The sequence below is a fragment of the Cervus elaphus genome, chromosome 15 (assembly GCF_910594005.1).
Source record: "Cervus elaphus chromosome 15, mCerEla1.1, whole genome shotgun sequence".
NCBI lineage: Eukaryota > Metazoa > Chordata > Mammalia > Artiodactyla > Cervidae > Cervus > Cervus elaphus.
The window spans coordinates 59,656,793-59,676,727 of record NC_057829.1 but is presented as its reverse complement, the minus strand read 5'-3'; the positions used below and the strand labels follow the sequence as shown (position 1 = coordinate 59,676,727).

Sequence of the window (19,935 nt, the reverse complement as noted above, 5' to 3'; positions counted from 1 at the left end):
AGCAGCACTCTCCACCTTGAAGGAGACATTCTCTTCCTTCCCCAAAACAGATATTTCTGCCAACTCATGTGAAAAAGAAGCAATGAGTGGTGACTGGGTAACAAGACTGGGTAACAAGCCCTTCCAGAAGGGCTTGGAAGTTCTGCTGTGGGCATGCTTTGAGGAAGTCACTATTGTAGTTTATGAGAATTGTGCTTTGAAAATTGGTTAAAACAAACAAACAAAAATTACCACTGAACAGTGTGCTTTGGAATTGTGGTGCTGGAGAAAACTCTTGAGGGTCCCTTGGACTGCAAGGATATCAAAGCAGTCAATCCTAAGGGAAATCAACCCTGAATATTCAATGGAAGGACTGATGTTGAAGCTGAGGCTCCAATACTTTGGGTATCTGATGCAGAGTCAACTCATTGTAAAAGATCCTGATGCTGTGTATATTATCTATGGTGAAACGGATCACTAGCCCAGGTGGGATGCATGAGACAAGTGCTCCGGCCTGGTGCACTGGGAAGACCCAGAGGAATCGGGTGGAGAGGGAGGTTGGAGGGGGGATCGGGATGGGGAATACGTGTAAATCTATGGCTGATTCATATCAATGTATGACAAAACCCACTGAAATGTTGTGAAGTAATTAGCCTCCAACTAATAAAAAAAATAAATAAACATATTAAAAAAAAAAAAAGATCCTGATGCTGGAAAAGATTGAAGGCAAAAGGAGAAGGGGGAGGCAGAGTTTGAAATGGTTAGTTAGCATCACCAACTCAATGATCATGAATTTGAGCAAGCCCTGAGAGACAGTGGAGGACAGAGGAGCCAGGTGTGCTGCAGTCCATGGGCTTGCAGAGTTGGACATGACTTAGTGAAGGAACAACAACAACAATTCTGGGCATGCATTTGCCTGTCTATCATATCGGGCTCTGCCATGGTCCCCAGATGAACACTTCATGATGCTAAGTTCTGGGCAGGACTGTGCTGCTCACACATTCACCTCACAGCTCACGGCTTGGTGTATAGAGAGATCTGGGCCTCATGGAGAAAGAGCAGAAATGATTTCTCAAGAAGAAAGGACCCTGGCCTCACCTGAACCCATGGAGAGCCCTGAATCCTGATGTTTTCATTGAATCTTTCCATTAGATTTGGAAAAATCTGATCTTTATAATCAAAATGGTTCTGGAAAATAATGGATCAGATCACATTGCAGGGAGTACAGCCCAGGATGAAAGTGGGATCACAGGGAAACCCTAAAGAATAATAAACAACTTAAATGCATCATTAAAACATATACATGAAACACTTTGTCTTTGAGATAAAACTAATTTTAGAAGCTTTAAAACAATATTTTACTAATATTTTACTAAATATTTACTAATTCCCTTAAGAACAAAGTATTCCACATGCTTAAAATCAACACATAACTTTTACCTTAACCTGAGTAGATCACTTTACCCTAGCTAGCTCATAACAGTTTTTGAAAAAAAAAAATTAATTTCTATCCACTGCCTTTACCTGTATCCCTTTCACCCAAGGTGCCTGTTAAGTTGAAGGGAAAAAAGCAAAACAGTTTCAAAGTCCATTTTTATGTCATTATTAATAATAACTTAAATTAATCAGTGCTGAACATTATGTTTGCAAAGCCTGTAGAAAATTAAGCACTGATAAGGAAAGAAATAAAATAGTTAGGGACTGCAAAATGCTTTTTATATAATGAATAGTTGAAGGAATCATCTTTAGAATCAACAGTGAAGTTAAACAGAGAGAGACTGTGGGTGAATTCATGTATCTGAAGGAACAGATTTTTAAAAGCAGCAAGTAAACATGATGCATGAGAAGAAAAACTAATACAAATGAACAATTTCTATAAGATGGTTTTCCTTTATAAAATATGAATAAAATGTAAAATTTTTATTTTGGCCATACATCCCAGGTAAATGAAACAAAAAGGTAAATTGATGATTTTTTTTTTTTTTTACTTTCAATGTTAAGAAATTCTCTCCTTAGGAATTAAAAGTTAGTTATTTTCCATTGAGAATCAAAAATTAATTTCTTTTGGCAAAACTTCCCTATGCAAACACCTGGAATATTGTTCTATGTAGCCATCAACAGAACAGCACGTTTCAATAAATTTTAAAATTATCATTTAATTCATTATCATGTTTCCAGTAAAGAAATCACATAGGGGAAAAATTTTCTTTTTTGGTAGGAGATCTATAAAATAAAATTGCTGCAATCAAATGATCAATTAAAATTTATTATACAGAGAGAGATAAAGAAATTCACATCTGAAGAAGTAATTAAGAATTACTTGAATGAAAAATATGAGATTTCCCTAGTGGTCCAGTGGTTAAGAATCCACTTTGCAATGCAGGGGATGTGGGTTCACTCTCAATCAGGAACTAAGATCCCACATGCTGTGGAGCAGCTAAACCTGTGTGCCACAACTAGAGAATTTGTGCACCACAATGAAAGATCCCTCAAGCCACAACTAAGACCCAACCCAGCCAAACAAATAAATATTTAAACAAACAAACAAAACAAAACTACTGATAGAGCGACATCAGGAAGATGGTGACATGGAAAGTCCCAGCCCTTGTTCTCCCAAAGAAACACTAATTTAGCAATGATGAATGAACTAAAACATTTTAATATTTTCAGAATCCAGTTAAGTAGTTGCAGCACCATATGCGAGTACACAGCTAAGAAGAGTCATGCAGGAAAGAGAAGGATGAATCATGCATCCAATGTACCAGCTTTTCAGTGGCTACTTGAAGAAATGCTTTTCTTTCTTACCTCACTTAGAAAGCTCTCAGAACTAGCACACTACGGATGTCTGGGAGCACTAAGAATAAAGGAAAGTGAGGACACTGGTTTGCTAGGACCAGTATGGCTTGGTACAATCTAGAGAAGGTGAATCACTTCAGGCTTTTGTTTGAAGGGTATGGGAGAGGAGTAGAGCTTGCATCTGGTGCTCTGATCTTTTGGAGGGCTACCCAAAGGAATAGTATCTGTCATGTCTAATTCAGGGCATTAAGGGGGAGCGTGCAATCTTTAGATGTCATGAGATAAGGGAAAGTTGAGTCGTTTGCTTCTGTTGAACTAGAGAAATCACAGTGCTGCAGACAGACAACAAAGGGAACAGAGATTACCTGAAATTAATTTGATAAGCATCCTTAATTGTGAAAGGCTAGACAAGTAACATCCATCAGAAGAAAAATGTTTCAGAGACCTCCAGAGGCCCTGGCCAAGATTCCTGGTGTTTTGCTTTATACTAAGTTGGCCCATAAAGACTGGAAGAGGTGGAAATTTTTTCTTTTTTTTTGGAAATTTTTTCAAAATCCTGAACCCCAACACAAAGTCATAAAACACAAAAACAGGCAGGAAACACGGCTCAAATAAAGGCAGAAAGTAAATCTACAGAAATTGGTCTTAAAGAAATGGAGAATGTCACTGATATCAACAAAGAAAATTTTAAAATGTGATAAAGATACTCCATAAGCTTAAGATGATCCATGAACAAAATAAAAATGTTAACAAAGAGGTAGGACACATAAAAAGAACCAGTAGCTAAAATTTGTTGGGTTAAAGAACACAATAATTCACCTAAAAATATACTCAAATACAGGTCATCTGATGTTATTCAATCAGAAGAACTAAAGAAAAAACATGAAAAAAAAGTGAAGAAAGCCTAAAGGACTTATGGGACACCAATAATTCTATCAATATGCTCATTGTGTGGAAAGAGAGTGAGAGAAGGACAGAAACTTATTTGAAGATATAATGGCAAAAACTTTCCATATCAAGGGGAAAACTGATACCCTGATTCTAGAAGACCAACACACTCTCACTATGAACAAAAGAAATCTAAATTGGGATATATGAAAATCAAATTGTCAAAAGTCAAAGATAAAGAGAGAATTATGGTTAACAGCAAGAAAAAAGTGACATCACTTACAACAAAAGCATCATACAATAACAACAGATTTCTAAGCAGAGATGTTTTCAGGACAGAAATGAGTGGGATGATAAATTTAAAGAAAAGAAAGAAAAAAATTGCCAATCAAATATACTATATCTGGTAAGCAATTCTCAAAAAAAAAAAAAAAAAAGGATAAACAAAAGCTGAAACTGTTTATCACCACTAGACATGTCTTACAAGAAATGCTAAAAGATGTCCTTAAAGTTCAAACAATATGACTTTGAACAGCAACAGAAAAGCATACAGCTTGTTGATATATGTAAATATACAGACTAATCAGGAATGTCATACTAATGTGAAGGTGGTGTATAAACCACCATTATTTCTAGTATAGAAGTTAAAAGAGGTTAACAAACCTTTACCTAGATTATCTATGAAGAAAAGAGAAAACTCAAATAAATAAAATCAGAAATGAAGAGGAGATATTACAATGGATACTGATATCATTTCTGTGATGCTGCAGAAATACAGAAAAGTTGAAGAGATTACTTTGAGTAATTATACGTCAACAAATTGTATAGCCTGGAAGAAGCAGATATATTTCTAGAAAGAGACAACCAGTTAGGACTGTATTACGAGTAGATAGAAAATTTGACAAACCAAAAATGATAAGGCTGTCAAATCAGTGATCAAAACCCAACAACAAAAAATCTCAGAATCAGATGGTTTCACTGGTGAATTCTACAAACATTTAAGGATTAGAAAAACATTGCCACACCTTCTAAAGTTCTTTTGAACATGTGCAAATTAATAAATACAATATACCATGTTATCAAAATGAAAAGCAAAAATTAATCATATCAACAGGTGTAGAAAATGTATTTGACAAATATCAAATTTCATTCAACTGAATGCAGAGTTCCAAAGAATAGCAAGGAGAGATGAGAAAACCTTCTTCAGTGAACAATACAAAGAAGTAGAGGAAAACAATCTAATGGGAAAGATTAGAGATCTCTTCAAGAAAATTAGAGATACCAAAACATTTCATGCAAAGATGGGCACAATAAAGACAGAAATGGTGAGGACCTAAGAGAAGCAGAATGGTTAAGAAGAGGTGGCAAGAATCTACAGAACTGTACAAAAAAGTTCTTAATGACTCAGATAACCATGATGGTGTGATCACTCACCTAGAGTCAGACATCCTGGAATGTGAAATCAAGAGGGTCTTAAGAAGCATTACTACTAACAAAGCTAGTGGAGGTGATGGAATTCCAGCTGAGTTATTTCAAATGCTAAAGGTTGATGCTGTTAAAATGCTGCACTCAATATGCCAGCAAATTTGGAAAACTCAGCAGTGGTCACAGGACGGGAAAAGGTCAGTTTTCATTCTAGTCCCAAAGAAGGGCAATGCCAAAGAATATTGCCCTAATTAGTTGCCCTAATTTCATGTGTTGTCAAGGTAATGCTAAAAATTCTTCAAGATAGGTTTCAACAGCACTGAACCAAGAACTTCCAGAGGTACAAGTTGGGTTTAGAAAAGGCATAGAAACCAGAGGTCAAATTGCCAACATCCATTGAATCATAGCAAAAGCAAGATGATTCCAGAAAAACACTTACTTCTGCTTCATTGACCACATGAAAGTCTGACTGTGTGGATCACAACAAACTTGAGAATTCTTAAAGAGATGGGAATACCAGACCACCTATGCTGCCCCTTGCAAAACTTGTATGCAGGTTAATAAGCAACAGAACGAGATGTGGAACAATGGACTGGTTCAAAACGGGGAAAGGAGTAGGTTGAGGCTGCTTATTTAACTTATACGCCAAGTACATCATGTGAAATGTTGGGCTGGATGAATCATGAGCTGGAATCAAGATCGCTGGCAGAAATATCAACAACCTCAGGTACGCAGATGACACCACCCTTATGGCAGAGAGTGAAGAGGTTCGTCTTGATGAAGGTGAAACAAACAGGAGAGTGAAAAAGCTGCTTAAAACTCAAAATTAAAAAAACTAAGATCATGGTATCCAGTCCCATCACTTCATGTCAAATAGATGAGGAAAAAATGGAAACAGTGACAGACTTTATTTTCTTGGGGTGTCAAATAACTGTGGATGGTGACTGCAGCCATGAAATTAAAAGACTCTTGCTCCTTGGAAGAAAAGCTATAATCAACCTAGAAGGCATGTTAAAAACAGGAGACATCACTTTGCCCACCAAGGTCCATATAGTCAAAGCTATGGTTTTGAAAGTAGTCACGTCCAGATGTGAGAGTTGAACCATAAAGAAGGCCTAGCACTGAAAAATTGATGCTTTCGAACTGTGGTGCTGGAAGACTCTTGAGAGTCCCTTGGACAGCAAGGAGATCAAACCAGTTGATCCTAGAGAAAATCAATCTTGAATATTGATTGGAAGAACTGATGCTGAAGCTGAAGCTCCTATACTTGGGCCATGTAATGTGAAGAGCTGACTCACTGGAAAAGACCCTGATGCTGGTAAGGATTGAGGGCAGGAGGAGAGGGGGACAACAGAGGATAAGATTGTTGGATGGCATCATTGACTCAATGGACATGAGTTTGAGCAGATTCTGGGAGATAGTGAAGGACAGGGAAACCTGTCATGGTGCAGTCCATGGGGTTGCAAAGAGTTGGACATGAATGAGCAACTGAACAACTACAAAAATTCAGGATAAAAACACTTCTATATTACTTTACTCAATATAGTAAAGTGACTTATGACAACCCCACAGTTAACATTGTACTCAAAAGTGACAGATTGAAAGCTTTCCCTCTAGGATCAAGAACAATAAGAATGTCCACTCTTACCTCTCCTATTCAATATAGTACTGGAATCCTAGCCCCAGCAGTCTCTCAGTGGCAAGCACTCCAGTATTCTTGCTTGGAAAATAACATGGACAGAAAAGATTGATGGGCTACAGATACTAGGGTTGTAGAGTTAGACATGACTGAGCACTCATGCACACACAAAGGAAAAGGAAGAAGTAAAAAAGTCTGCTTGCACATGCTATGATCTTATATATGGAAAACCCTAAAGACCCTATTAAAAACTGTTAGAAGTATTCAGTGAATTCAGTAAAGTTGCAGGATATGAAGTCAACATAGAAAATATTTGCATTTCTGTACATTAAAAACAAACTCTCTGAAAAAGAAATAAAATAATCCCATTTTTCTCACAATAAAATGATAAAATACTTAGGAATAAATTTAACCAATGAAATAAAAGTGTTGTATGCTGATCTCTCAAAAACACTGATGAAAATAATTAAATAAGGCATGAATAAATGAAAAGCTATTTAGTGTCCATGAATCAGAAGTATTAATACTATTATTATATCCATAATATCGAAAGGAGTCTGTAGATTCATTGTAATTCTACCAAATTTTATCAAATTCTAATGGCATTTCTCACAGAAATACAAAAAATAATTCTAAAAATCCACATGTAATTACAAAAAGACCCCAAATACCCAAAGAAGTTTCAAGAGGAATGAAAAATGCTGAACACATTAAAATTTCTGATTTCAAATCATATCACAAAGCTGAATATTGTACTGGCATAAAAACAAACACACAAACCAATGCAACAGAATTCAGAGCCCAGAAATAAACCCATACATATATTATCAACTAATATTTGACAGGGAGCCAAGAATACTCAGTTAAAAAGCATCAATTTTTTGGCACTCAGCTTTCTTCACAGTCCAACTCTCACATCCATACATGACCACTGGAAAAACCATAGCCTTGATCAGACGGACCTTTGTTGGCAAAGTAATGTCTCTACTTTTTAATATGCTATCTAGGTTGGTCATAACTTTCCTTCCAAGGAGTAAGCGTCTTTTCAATTCATGGCTGCAATCACCATCTGCAGTGATTTTGGAGCCCCCCCCAAAATAAAGTCTGACACCATTTCCACTGTCTCCCCATCTATTTCCCATGAGGTGATGGGACCAGATGCCACGATCTTAGTTTTCTGAATGTTAAGCTTTAAGCCAACTTTTTCACTCTCCTCTTTCACTTTCACTGTGAAGAAATCTGAGCGCCGAAAAATTGATGCCTTTGAACTGTGGTGTTGGACAAGACTCTTGAGAGTCCCTTGGACTGCAAGGAGATCCAACCAGTCCATCCTAAAGGAGATCAGTCCTGGGTGTTCATTGAATGGGATGATGCTGAAACTGAAACTCCAGTACTTTGGCCCCCTCATGCGAAGAGTTGACTCATTGGAAAAGACCCTGATGTTGGGAGGGATTGGGGGCAGGAGGAGAAGAGAATGACAGAGGATGAGATGGTAACAAAGGAATGTGGCCCTGACTCGATGGGCATGAGTTTGAGTAGACTCCAGGAGTTAGTGATGGACAGGGAGGCCTGGTGTGCTGTGATTCATGGGGTCGCAAAGAGTCAGACACGACTGAGCGACTGAACTGAACTGAACTGAAGAATACTCAATGGAGAAGGATAGTTTCTTCAATAAATACTGTTAGGAAAACTACAAATTCACAAGCAAAAGAATGAAAGAGGGCCCCTATCTTTACCACTCACAAAAGTTAACTTTAAGTCGATTAAAGACTTCAGTGTAAGACTTAAAACCATAAAACTGCTAGAATAAAACTTTGAGAAAATACTCCTTTACATTGGTCTAAGAAACGAGTTTTTTTTTTTTTTAATTCCCTCTTTATTCCTCTTATCTGAATGTCATGTAGTAGTTACTAGATATTTCTTGAATGAATGAATGAAATCAATGACATTTTCAGTGTGACACTAAAGGCACAAGTAATAAAAGTAAAAATAAAGAAATAGGAATACATCAGGGGGTGGTCCTAAGATGGCAAGGAATAGGACTGGGGAGACCACTTTCTCCCCCACAAATTCATGGAAAGAACATTTGAACGCTGAGCAAATTCCACAAAACAACTTCCGAATGCTGGCAGAGGACATCAGGCAACCAGAAAGGCAGCCCATTGTCTTCGAAAGGAGGTAGGACAAAATATTAAAGAAAAAAAGAGAGACAAAAGAGGTAGGGATGGAGATCCATCCTGGGAAGGGAGACTTAAAAAAGAGAGGTTTCCAAACACGAGGAAACACTCTCTCTGGTGGGTCTGTAGCGAGTCTTGGAATCTCAGAGGGCAACCTAACCTGGAGGAAAAATAAGTAAATAATTAAAACCCACAGATTACATGCCTAACAGCAACTCCCAGCAGAGCAGCAGCCCAGACGCTGGCAAACCGCACTAGCAAGCAGGGGCTGGACAGGGAGGTGCAGGCTGCAGTGATTTGGGTAAGGACTTGGCTGAATACCCCGAGGGCAATCTGAGGGAACTAGCTTGAGATAGCAACCCAGACTGTGGGATATCTATCCTGCAAAAAGCTCTAACCTAAGACACTGCCAGGCCCGCTAACAGAACAAAGGACTGAGCAGAGCTAGCCGGCTGTGGACTGGCCCATCCCCCGCTGGAGACAGGCAGGCGAGGGCAGCCAGAGCCAGAAGGGGGCAATCACAGGCATGAAAGAGGCATCGTATACCAAACTGCAAGCAGACATTGTTGCTAACCAAGACTTCTTGGGATTCTGGGTGGTCGACATCCACCAGGAGGGTCGCAGCCAGAATTCAGCTCCCGAGAAGAGACACATGGCACACCTGAGAAGGCGTGCCCGTTGTATACCCAGAAAACTGAGTGGCTGGGACAGGGAGGTGATAAGTCGCAGAGACTGTGCTCGCCAAGCACCTGGTCACCTGAGTTCCTCGGACCTGGGACGGGCACAAAACGCAGCCCTAACCAAGTCTGCGCCTTTGTGGAGTACCCGAGAACCTGAACCTGAGTGGCTTAGACCTGGGGAGTGCATGCAAACCAGAGCCCGCATCAGACAGTTCCTGGCAGACCAACCTAGAGCCTGAGCAGTGTAGACTGGGAAAGCACACATGCCGTGAGCGGGGGCAAACCCAGTGCAGTTGAGACACTGTGAGCATATGCCAATGATGTTTGTTTGCAGTGTTCCTCCCTCCCCACAACACGACTGAACAAGTGAGCCTAAAAAAGTGACCGCCACCGCCCCCATTGTGTCAGAGTGGAAATTAGACACTGAAGAGACCAGCAAACAGAAGAAGCTAAAATAAACAGAGGGAACTGCTGTGGAAGTGACAGGTGCAATAAATTAAAACCTAGTAATTAGCACCAACTACATAGGAAGGGGCCTATAGACCTAGAGAAGTACAAGCCGGAACAAGGAACTATCTGAAAATGAACTGACCCCAACGGTCTGCAACAGATCCAGAGAAAGTCCTAGATATAATTTTACTATTATCATCTTTTAAATATATAAAAAAAAATTTAAGTCCCTTATTACTCCATATTTTTTCATTTTTATAACCTACTATTACCTTGCCAAAAAAAGACCCTATTTTTAAAGCAAACTTCACATACAAATATTCTATAATTTTTCTGACTTTGTTTTTGTTTTTGTTGTTGTTGTTTAATATTGTATTTTTGAGAATCTAACCTCTACTCTAGATTTTTAATCTTTGCTTTTGGTATTTGTTATCAACTTTGTACCTTTAAGAACCCAATCGTCAGTACCCATTTTTACTTGGGAGCAAGATCACTGGCCTGATTGTTCTCTTCCCCTTTTGACTCCCCCTTTTCTCCACCAGGACACCTCTATCTCCCCTCTACCCCTTTTCTTCTCAACGTAACTTTGTGAATCTCTTTGTGTGTTCTGGGCTGTGAAGAACACTTAGGGAACTGATTACTGGCTGGATCTGCCTCTCTCCTTTATATTTCCCCTTTTATCCTCCTTGCCACCTCTGTCTCCTTCCTCTGTCTTCTCTTCTCTGTAAAACTCCGTGAACATCTCTGAGGGAGTCAGACTGTGGAGAACACATAGGGAAGTGATTACTGGCTAGCTTGCTCTCTCCCCTTTTGATTCCCCCTCTTCTCCTCCTGGTCACCTCTATCTCCCCCCTCCCCCTTCTCTTCTCCTTGTTAATCTGTGTACCTCTCTGGATGTCGCTCACTGTGGAGAAACTTTTCATCATTAACCTAGATGTTTTATCATCAGTGCTGTATAGATGGAGAAGTCTTGAGGCTACTGTAAGAATAAGGCTAAAAACCAGAGGCAGGAGGCCTAAGCCCAAATCCTGAGAACACCAGAGAACTCTTGAATCCAGGGAATAGTAATTGATAGGAGCTCATCAAATGCCTCCATACCTACAATGAAACCAAGCACCACCCAAGGGCCAACAATTTCCAGAGCAAGACATACCATGCAAACTCTCCACCAACAAAGGAACATGGCCCTGAGCTTCAATATACAGGTTGCCCAAAGTCACACCAACTCCACTGACATCTCAAAACTCATTCCTGGACATTTCATTGCACTCCAGAGAGAAGAAATCCAGTTTCATGCACCAGAACAGCAACACAAGCTTCCCTAACCAGGAAACCTTGACAAGCCACCCATCCAACCCCACCCACAACGAGGAACCTCCACAATAAAGAGGAACAACAAACTGCCAGAATACAGAAAGGTCATCCCAAACACAGCAATATAAACAAGATGAAAAGGCAGAGATATACCCAGCAGGTAAAGGAACAGGATAAATGCCCACCAAATCAAACAAAAGAGGAAGAGATAGGGAATCTACCTGATGAAGAATTCCAAATAGTGATAGTGAAAATGATCGAAAATCTTGAAAACAAATTGGAATTACAGATAAATAGCCTGGAGACAAGGATTGAGATGATGCAAGAAAGGTTTAACAAGGACCTAGAAGAAATAAAAAAGAGTCAATATATAATGAATAATGCAATAAATGAGATGAAAACCATTCTGGAGGGAACCAACAGTAGAATAATGGAGGCAGAAGATAGGATAAGTCAAGTAGTAGATAATAGTAGATAAAGGAAACAGAGAGGAAAAAAGAAAAAAGAATGAAAAGAAATGAGGACAACCTCAGAGACCTCTGGGACAATGTCAAATGCCCAAACATTCGAATCATAGGAGTCCCAGAAGAAGAAGACAAAAAGAAAGACCATGAGAAAATACTTGAGGAGATAATAGTTGAAAATTTCCCTAAAATGGGAAAGGAAATAATCACCCAAGTCCAAGAAACCCAGAGAGTCTCAAACAGGATAAACTCAAGGCGAAACACCCCAAGACACATATTAATCAAATTAACAAAGATCAAACACAAAGAACAAATATTAAAAGCGGCAAGGGAAAAACAACAAATAACACACAAGGGGATTATTATAAGGATAACAGCTGATCTTTCAACAGAAACTCTTTAGGCCAGAAGGGAAAGGCAGGACATAGATAAAGAGCTGAAAGAAAATAACCGATAGCCCAGATTACTGTACCCAGCAAGGATCTCATTCAAATATGAAGGAGAAATCAAAAACTTTACAGACAAGCAAAAGCTGAGAGAATTCAGCACAACCAAACCAGCTCTCCAACAAATGCTAAAGGATCTTCTCTAGAAAGGAAACACAGAAAGGGTGTATAAACTCGAACCCAAAACAATAAAGTAAATGAAATGGGATCATACATATCAATAATTACCTTAAATGTAAATGGGTTGAATGCCCCAGCCAAAAGACAAAGACTGGCTGAATGGATACAAAAACAAGACCCCTATATATGTTGTCTACAAAAGATCCACCTCAAAACAAGGAACACATACAGACTAAAAGTGAAGGGCTGGAAAAAGATATTCCATGCAAAAAGAGACCAAAAGAAAGCAGGAGTAGCAATACACATATCAGATAAAATAGACTTTAAAACAAAGGCTGTGAAAAGAGACAAAGAAGGACACTACATAATGATCAAAGGATCAATCCAAGAAGAAGATAGAACAATTATAAATATATATGCACCCAACATAGGAGCACTGCAGTGTTTAAGACAAATGCTAACAAGTATGAAAAGGGGAATTAATAATAACACAATAATAGTGGGAGACTTTCATACCCCACTCACACCTATGGATAGATCAACTAAACAGAAAACTAAGAAGGAAACACAAACTTTAAATGATACAATAGACCAGTTAGACCTAATTGATATCTATAGGACATTTCACCTCAAAACAATGAATTTCACCTTTTTCTCAAGCACACATGGAACCTTCTCCAGGATAGATCACATCCTGGGCCATAAATATAGCCTTGGTAAATTTTAAAAAATTGAAATCATTCCAAGCATCTTTTCTGACGACAATGCAGTAAGATTAGATGCCAATTGCAGGAGAAAAACTATTAAAAATCCCAACATATGGAGGCTGAACAATATGCTGCTGAATAACAAAAAAATCACAGAAGAAATCAAAAAAGAAATCAAAATAGGCATAGAAACAAATAAAAATGAAAATACAACAACCCAAAACCTACGGGACACTATAAGAGCAGTGATAAGGGGAAGGTTCATAGCAATACAGGCTTACCTCAAGAAATAAGAAAAAAGTCAAATAAATAACCTAACTCTACACCTAAAGGAACTAGAAAAGGAAGAAATGAAGAACCCCAGGGTTAGTAGAAGGAAAGAAATCTTAAAAATTAGGGCAGAAATAAGTGCAAAAGAAACAAAACAGACCATAGCAAAAATCAACAAAGCCAAAAGCTGGTTCTTTGAGAAGATAAATAAAATTGACAAACCATTAGCCAGACTCATCAAGAAACAAAGGGAGAAGAGCCAAATCAACAAAATTAGAAATAAAAATGGAGAGATCACAACAGACAACACAGAAATACAAAGGATCATAAGACTATTATCAGCAAGTATATGCAAATAAAATGGACAATTTGGAAGAAATGGACAAATTCTTAGAAAACTACAACCTTCCAAAACTGAACCAGGAAGAAATAGAAGATCTTAACAGACCCATCACGGAAGCACGGAAATTGAAACTGTAATCAGAAGTATTCCAACAAACAAAAGCCCAGGGCCAGATGGCTTCACAGCTGAATTCTACCAAAAATTTAGAGAAGAGCGAACACCTATCCTAATTCAAACTCTTCCAGAAAATTGCAGAGGAAGGTAAACTTCCAAACTCATTCTATGAGGCCACCATCACCCTAATACCAAAACCAGAAAAAGATGCCACAAAAAAAAGCAAACTACAGGCCAATATCACTGATGAACATAGATGCAAAAATCCTTAACAGAATTCTAGCAAACAGAATCCAACAACATATTAAAAAGATCATATATCATGACCAAGTGGGCTTTGTCCCAGGGATGCAAGGATTCTTCAATATCTGCAAAACAATCAATGTGATACACTACTTTAACAAATTGAAAAATACAAACCACATGATTATCTCAATAGATGCAGAGAAAGCCTTTGAAAAAATTCAACATCCATTTATAATAATAATTTTAAAAAAGCCTTCCAAAAAACAGGAATAGAAGGAACATAGTAAAAGTTATATATGACAAACCCTCAGCAAACATTATCCTCAATGGTGAAAAATTGAAAGCATTTCCCCTAAAGCCAGGAACAATACAAGGGTGCCCACTCTCACCACTACTATTCAACATAGTTTTGGAAGTCTTGACTACAGCAATCAGAGCAGAAAAAGAAATAAAAGGCATCCAGATTGGAAAAGAAGAAGTATATCTCTCACTGTTTGCAGATTACGTGATCCTCTGCATAGAAAACCCTGAAGACTCCACCAGAAAATTACTAGAGCTAATCAATGAATATAGTAAAGTTGCAGGATATAAAATCAGCACACAGAAATCCCTTGCATTCCTATACACTAACAATGAGAAAACAGAAAGAGAAATTAAAGAAACAATACCATTCACCATTGCAGTGAAAAGAATAAAATACTTAGGAGTATATCTACCTAAAGAAACAAAAGACCTATACATAGAAAACTATAAAACACTGGTGAAAGAAATCAAAGACGACACAAATAGATGGAGAAATATACTGTGTTCATGGATATGAAGAATCAATAGAGTGAAAATGAGTCTATTACCCAAAGCAATCTATAGATTCAATGCAATCCCTATCAAGCTACCAACGGTATTTTTCACAGAACTAGAACAAATGATTTCATAATTTGTATGGAAATGCAAAAAGCCTCGAATAGTCAAAGCAATCTTGAGAAAGAAGAATGGAACTGGAGGAATCAACCTGCCTGACTTCAGACTCTACTACAAAGCCACAGTCATCAAGACAGTATGGTACTGGCACAAAGACAGAAATATAGATCAATGGAACAAAATAGAAAGCCCAGAGATAAATCCACGAACCTATGGACACCTTATCTTTGACAAAGGAGGCAAGAATATACAATGGAGAAAAGACAATCTCTTTAACAAGTGGTGCTGGGACAACTGGACATCCACTTGTAAAAGAATGAAACTAGAACACTTTTAAACACCATACACAAAAATAAACTCAAAATGGATTTAAGATCTAAATGTAAGACCAGAACCTATTAAACTCCTAGAGGAGAACATAGGCAAAACACTCTCTGACATAAACCACAGCAGGATCCTCTATGACCCACCTCCCAGAATATTGGAAATAAAAGAAAAAATAAACAAATGGGTCCTAAGTAAAATCAAAAGCTTCTGCACAATGAAGGAAACTATAAGCAAGGTGAAAAGACAACCTTCAGAATGGGAGAAAATAATAGCAAACAAAGCAATGGAGAAGGGATTAATCTCAAAAATATATAAGCAACTCCTGCAGCTCAATTCCAGAGAAATAAATGACCCAATCAAAAAGTGGGCCAAAGAACTAAACAGACATTTCTCCAAAGAAGACATACAGATGGCTAACAAATACATGAAAAGATGTTCAACATCACACATTATCAGAGAAATGCAAATAAAAACCACAATGCGGTACCATGTCACACCAGTCAGAATGGCTGCTACCAAAATGTCTACAAGCAATAAATGCTGGAGAGGGTGTGCAGAAAAGGGAACCCTCTTACACTGTTGGTGGGAATGCAAAGTAGTACAGCCACTATGGAGAACAGTGTGGAGATTCCTTAAAAAAACTGGAACCAGAATGCCATATGACCCAGCAATCCCACTCCTGGGCATACACACCGAGGAAACCAGAATTGAAAGAGACATATGCACCCCAATGTTCATCGTGGCACTGTTTATCATAGCCAGGACATGGAAGCAACCTAGATGTCCATCAGCAGACGAATGGATAAGAAAGCGGTGGTACATATAGACCATGGAGTATTACTCAGCCATTAAAAAGAATACATTTGAATCAGTTCTAATGAGGTGGATGAAACTGGAGCCCATTGTACAGAGTGAAGTAAGCCAGAAAGAAAAACACCAGTACAGTATACTAATGCATATATATGGAATTTAGAAAGATGGTAATGATAACCCTGTATGCGAGACATCAAAAGAGACACAGATGTATTGAACAGTCTTTTGGACTCTGTGGGAGAGGATGAGAGAGGGATGATTTGTGAGAATGGCATTGAAACATGTAAACTATCATATGTGAAATGGATTGCCAGTCCAGGTTTGATGCATAACACAGGGTGCTCAGGGCTGGTGCACTGTGGTGATCCAGAGGGATGGGATGGGGAGGGAGGTGGGAGGGGGCTTCAGGATGGGGAACACATGTACACCCATGGTAGATTCAAGTCAATGTATGGCAAAACCAATACAATATTGTAAATTAAAAAAAATTAATTAATTAAAAAGTAAATAAATAAATAAAATAAAAATGCAGCAGCAGCATTTGAATACACATCCAGTACATTTAAATAAGTAATAAAATATATAACAAAAAGGACTACATCAAAGAAAAAAGCCTTACTCAACAACAAATTAAATATTTAAGGCAACCTATAAAATGTGAGAAAATATTTGCAAACCATACATCTTATAAAGGGTTAATAGCCAAACTATGTAGAGAACTCATACAACCCAGTAAAAAGAACAACAACCTGATTGAAAATGGTCAGAGGAACTGAATAGACATTTTCCCAAAAAGACACTCAGATGGCCAACAAGTGCATATAAAAGTTCTCAATATTACCAGTTGTCAGGAAAATGCAGATCAAAATCACAAATTGCATGTTATTGATAGGATGAAAGTGTTAGTTGCTCAGAAGTGTTTGGCTCTTTGCGACCCCCATGGACTGTGGATTGCCAGGATCATCTGTCCATGGAATTCTCCAGGCAAGAATAGTGGAGTGGGTTTCTATTCCCTTCTCCCGGGCCTCTTCCTGACCCAGGCTTCTAACACAGGTCTCCTGCATTGCAGGCAGATTTTTTACCATTTGAGCTAGTAGGGAAGCCATTGATAGAATGGCTACCACCAGAAAGTCAAGAGACAAGGGTTGTCTATGATGTGGAGAAAATGGAACACTTATGCACTGTTGGAGTGAATGTAAACTGATACATATTCACAGTACCCAACATATGGAAACTAAGTGTCCATCAACTGTCTAATGGATAAAGAAATATATATATATATATATATATATGTATATATATATATATATACACATACATACACATACACATACATACATACACACAAAGGGAGTTGACCCTTAAACAACATGGGGATGAGGCACTGACCCTCCATACAGTCAATAAGTCCATGTATAACTTTACAGTTGGACCACCATATCTGCAGTTACACGTTCCAGGATCCAACCAAGCATGAGTCATGTAGTACTATAGCAAGTACTTATTGAAAAATAGTCACATATAAGTGGACCCACGAGTTCAAATACATGTTGTTCAAATGTCAACTGTATATACATCCATAGATGCAATGGAATACTATTCAACCATGAGAGGAAGGAAATCCTTGCATTTGTCACAACACGAATGGATCTTGAGAACATTATGCTGAGTGAAATAAGACAAAGAGGCAAGACAAATACTACAGGATATAATATATATGTGGAATCTAAAAACAACAACAACAACAACAACAACAAAAAACAAAAGAAAAACTAACTTATAGAAAGTAGAAGGGTGGTTACCAGGGGCTAGAAGGTCAGGGAAATGATGAGATGTTGGTTAAAGAGAACAAACTCCCAGTTAGAAAATGAATCAAGCTTGGGGATCTAATGCACAGAATTATGATTAGAGTTAACATAATCATTACTGAAAGTTGCCAAGAAATTAGATTTTATGTTTTCTAAAGAAAGGGTAATTAAGAGATGGTGGAGGTATTAAACAAGGCTAAATGGAGGTGGTAATCTGCATATATGAGTATATAAAATAGATATATTGCATACCATAAAGTTACACAATATCAATTATATCTCAATATAATTGGGAGAAAATATTGAATGCAGACCACACTCACTCAGGAAGTTGATTTTTTAAAAACTGGATATGTAGGTATAGTTACAGCTACAGTGTAGGAACAATGTATAGTTCAGCAGAAAACTATTCATTGTCTATAGTTCATCTTTTTGTGATTTTATGGGAGCTATTGTGCAACTTTCTGAATTTACAATAATAGATAGTGATGCAAAGTAATTCTTGTCTATAGACATATAAACTCTGTTCTTTCAGATTCAATGACTTGCCTAGTTAATTTGCCTTCATTTGCACATTCACTTCAACATTCTTTTATACTAAATAAATTTGAAGTTTTCCATCTACGTTCTTTGAACTGCTTGGAACACCTTGTTACAACTGATTATAACTGATTTCCTCATTAATGAAATAAATAGTATCTTTAATTTATGTTCATTAAAAAAAATAAGGAAGACTGGTTAATAGGTATCTGAAAAGATGCTCAACGTCACTAATAAGTTCTGTGCTGGCCTCAGCTTATCAATAACCAATGCTGTGGTTGGACCAGCCCTTGCATTCATATTTTGATTATGGAGGTTCTTCAAAAAATTAAAAGTAAAATTACTGTATTACCCAGAAATCCCACCTCTGAGTTTTTATCCAAAATAACTGATTTGGGATCTCAAAGATATTTGCATTTCCTTGTTCACAATAGCCAAGATGTGGAAAAAACCTAAAGATCTCGCAATAATTACTGAATTTAAAAATGTGTAAATACAAACACTGAAATATTATTCAGCCATAAACATAAAAGAAATCTTGTCACATGCTGCAATATGGATGATCCATAAGCACATTTTGCTAAGTGAAAAAAGTAGATCACAAATGGACCAATGTTGTATGATTCCACTTACATGAAGTAGCCAAAGTAAGCCAAATTCATAGAAACAGAAAGTAGAATGCTGATTAGCAGGGCTTTAGGGAGAGGAAATGGAGAGTTCAATGAGTAGAGAGTATCAGCCATACAGGGATGACAGTCTAAAGGCCTGCTGTACAAGAGCATGATTATAGTTAAGAATAGTATCATGTACACTTAACAGCATGTTAAGAGGCTAGATAACATGTGTTGTTTGTTTGTGTGTTTGTTTGTGTTTTAGTACAAAAATTTCTAAATGTTGCAAAGAAATGGTAGGGCATGGAACAAAAGGAGCATGTGTATTTAGCAACTCCTATCAGAGTCATTGCGATGAATATTATATGCCCGGTAGTGGGAGGTGAATAATTACCAGAAATTTGTATCAAAATCCAATAAAAATGAAGCAAATTTTATCAAACTGAAAATAGTGTCAAATTTCACTTGGAGAAGACAGGATAAAAATGTATTGATTAGGTTGAAATCTAGTTAAATAAAACATTTAATATTAATAACTTGGTTTTTGTGTATTTTGCTGAATTATGACATAGCATATATTTTTAAAATATAAATATAGTGAGTATTGCATAACAAGACATAATTAATGCTGGTATTTTTAAATAGTGCTGCCTTAACAGAGAACTCATGATTAAGGAGAACTGCATGAAGATATTCCTAATGGACTGAAATCATAGATGGCAGAACTATAGGCCAGAACTGTAGGCCTGGGTCCTGGAAGTAAATTTCTCTGTGAGGCTGAACATATAAATTTAGTTCAATTAAGTGAATGCATATGACATTTGTTTCATGCTCCATAAGGATATGAGGAGGTCATTCCC

The 19,935-nt window shown here is 37.6% G+C and overlaps 1 pseudogene; it reads right to left on the bottom strand.

Annotated features, from left to right (window-relative positions):
* Window positions 1-19,935, bottom strand: part of LOC122708551 — a 72,290-nt pseudogene that overhangs the window by 26,850 nt on the left and 25,505 nt on the right.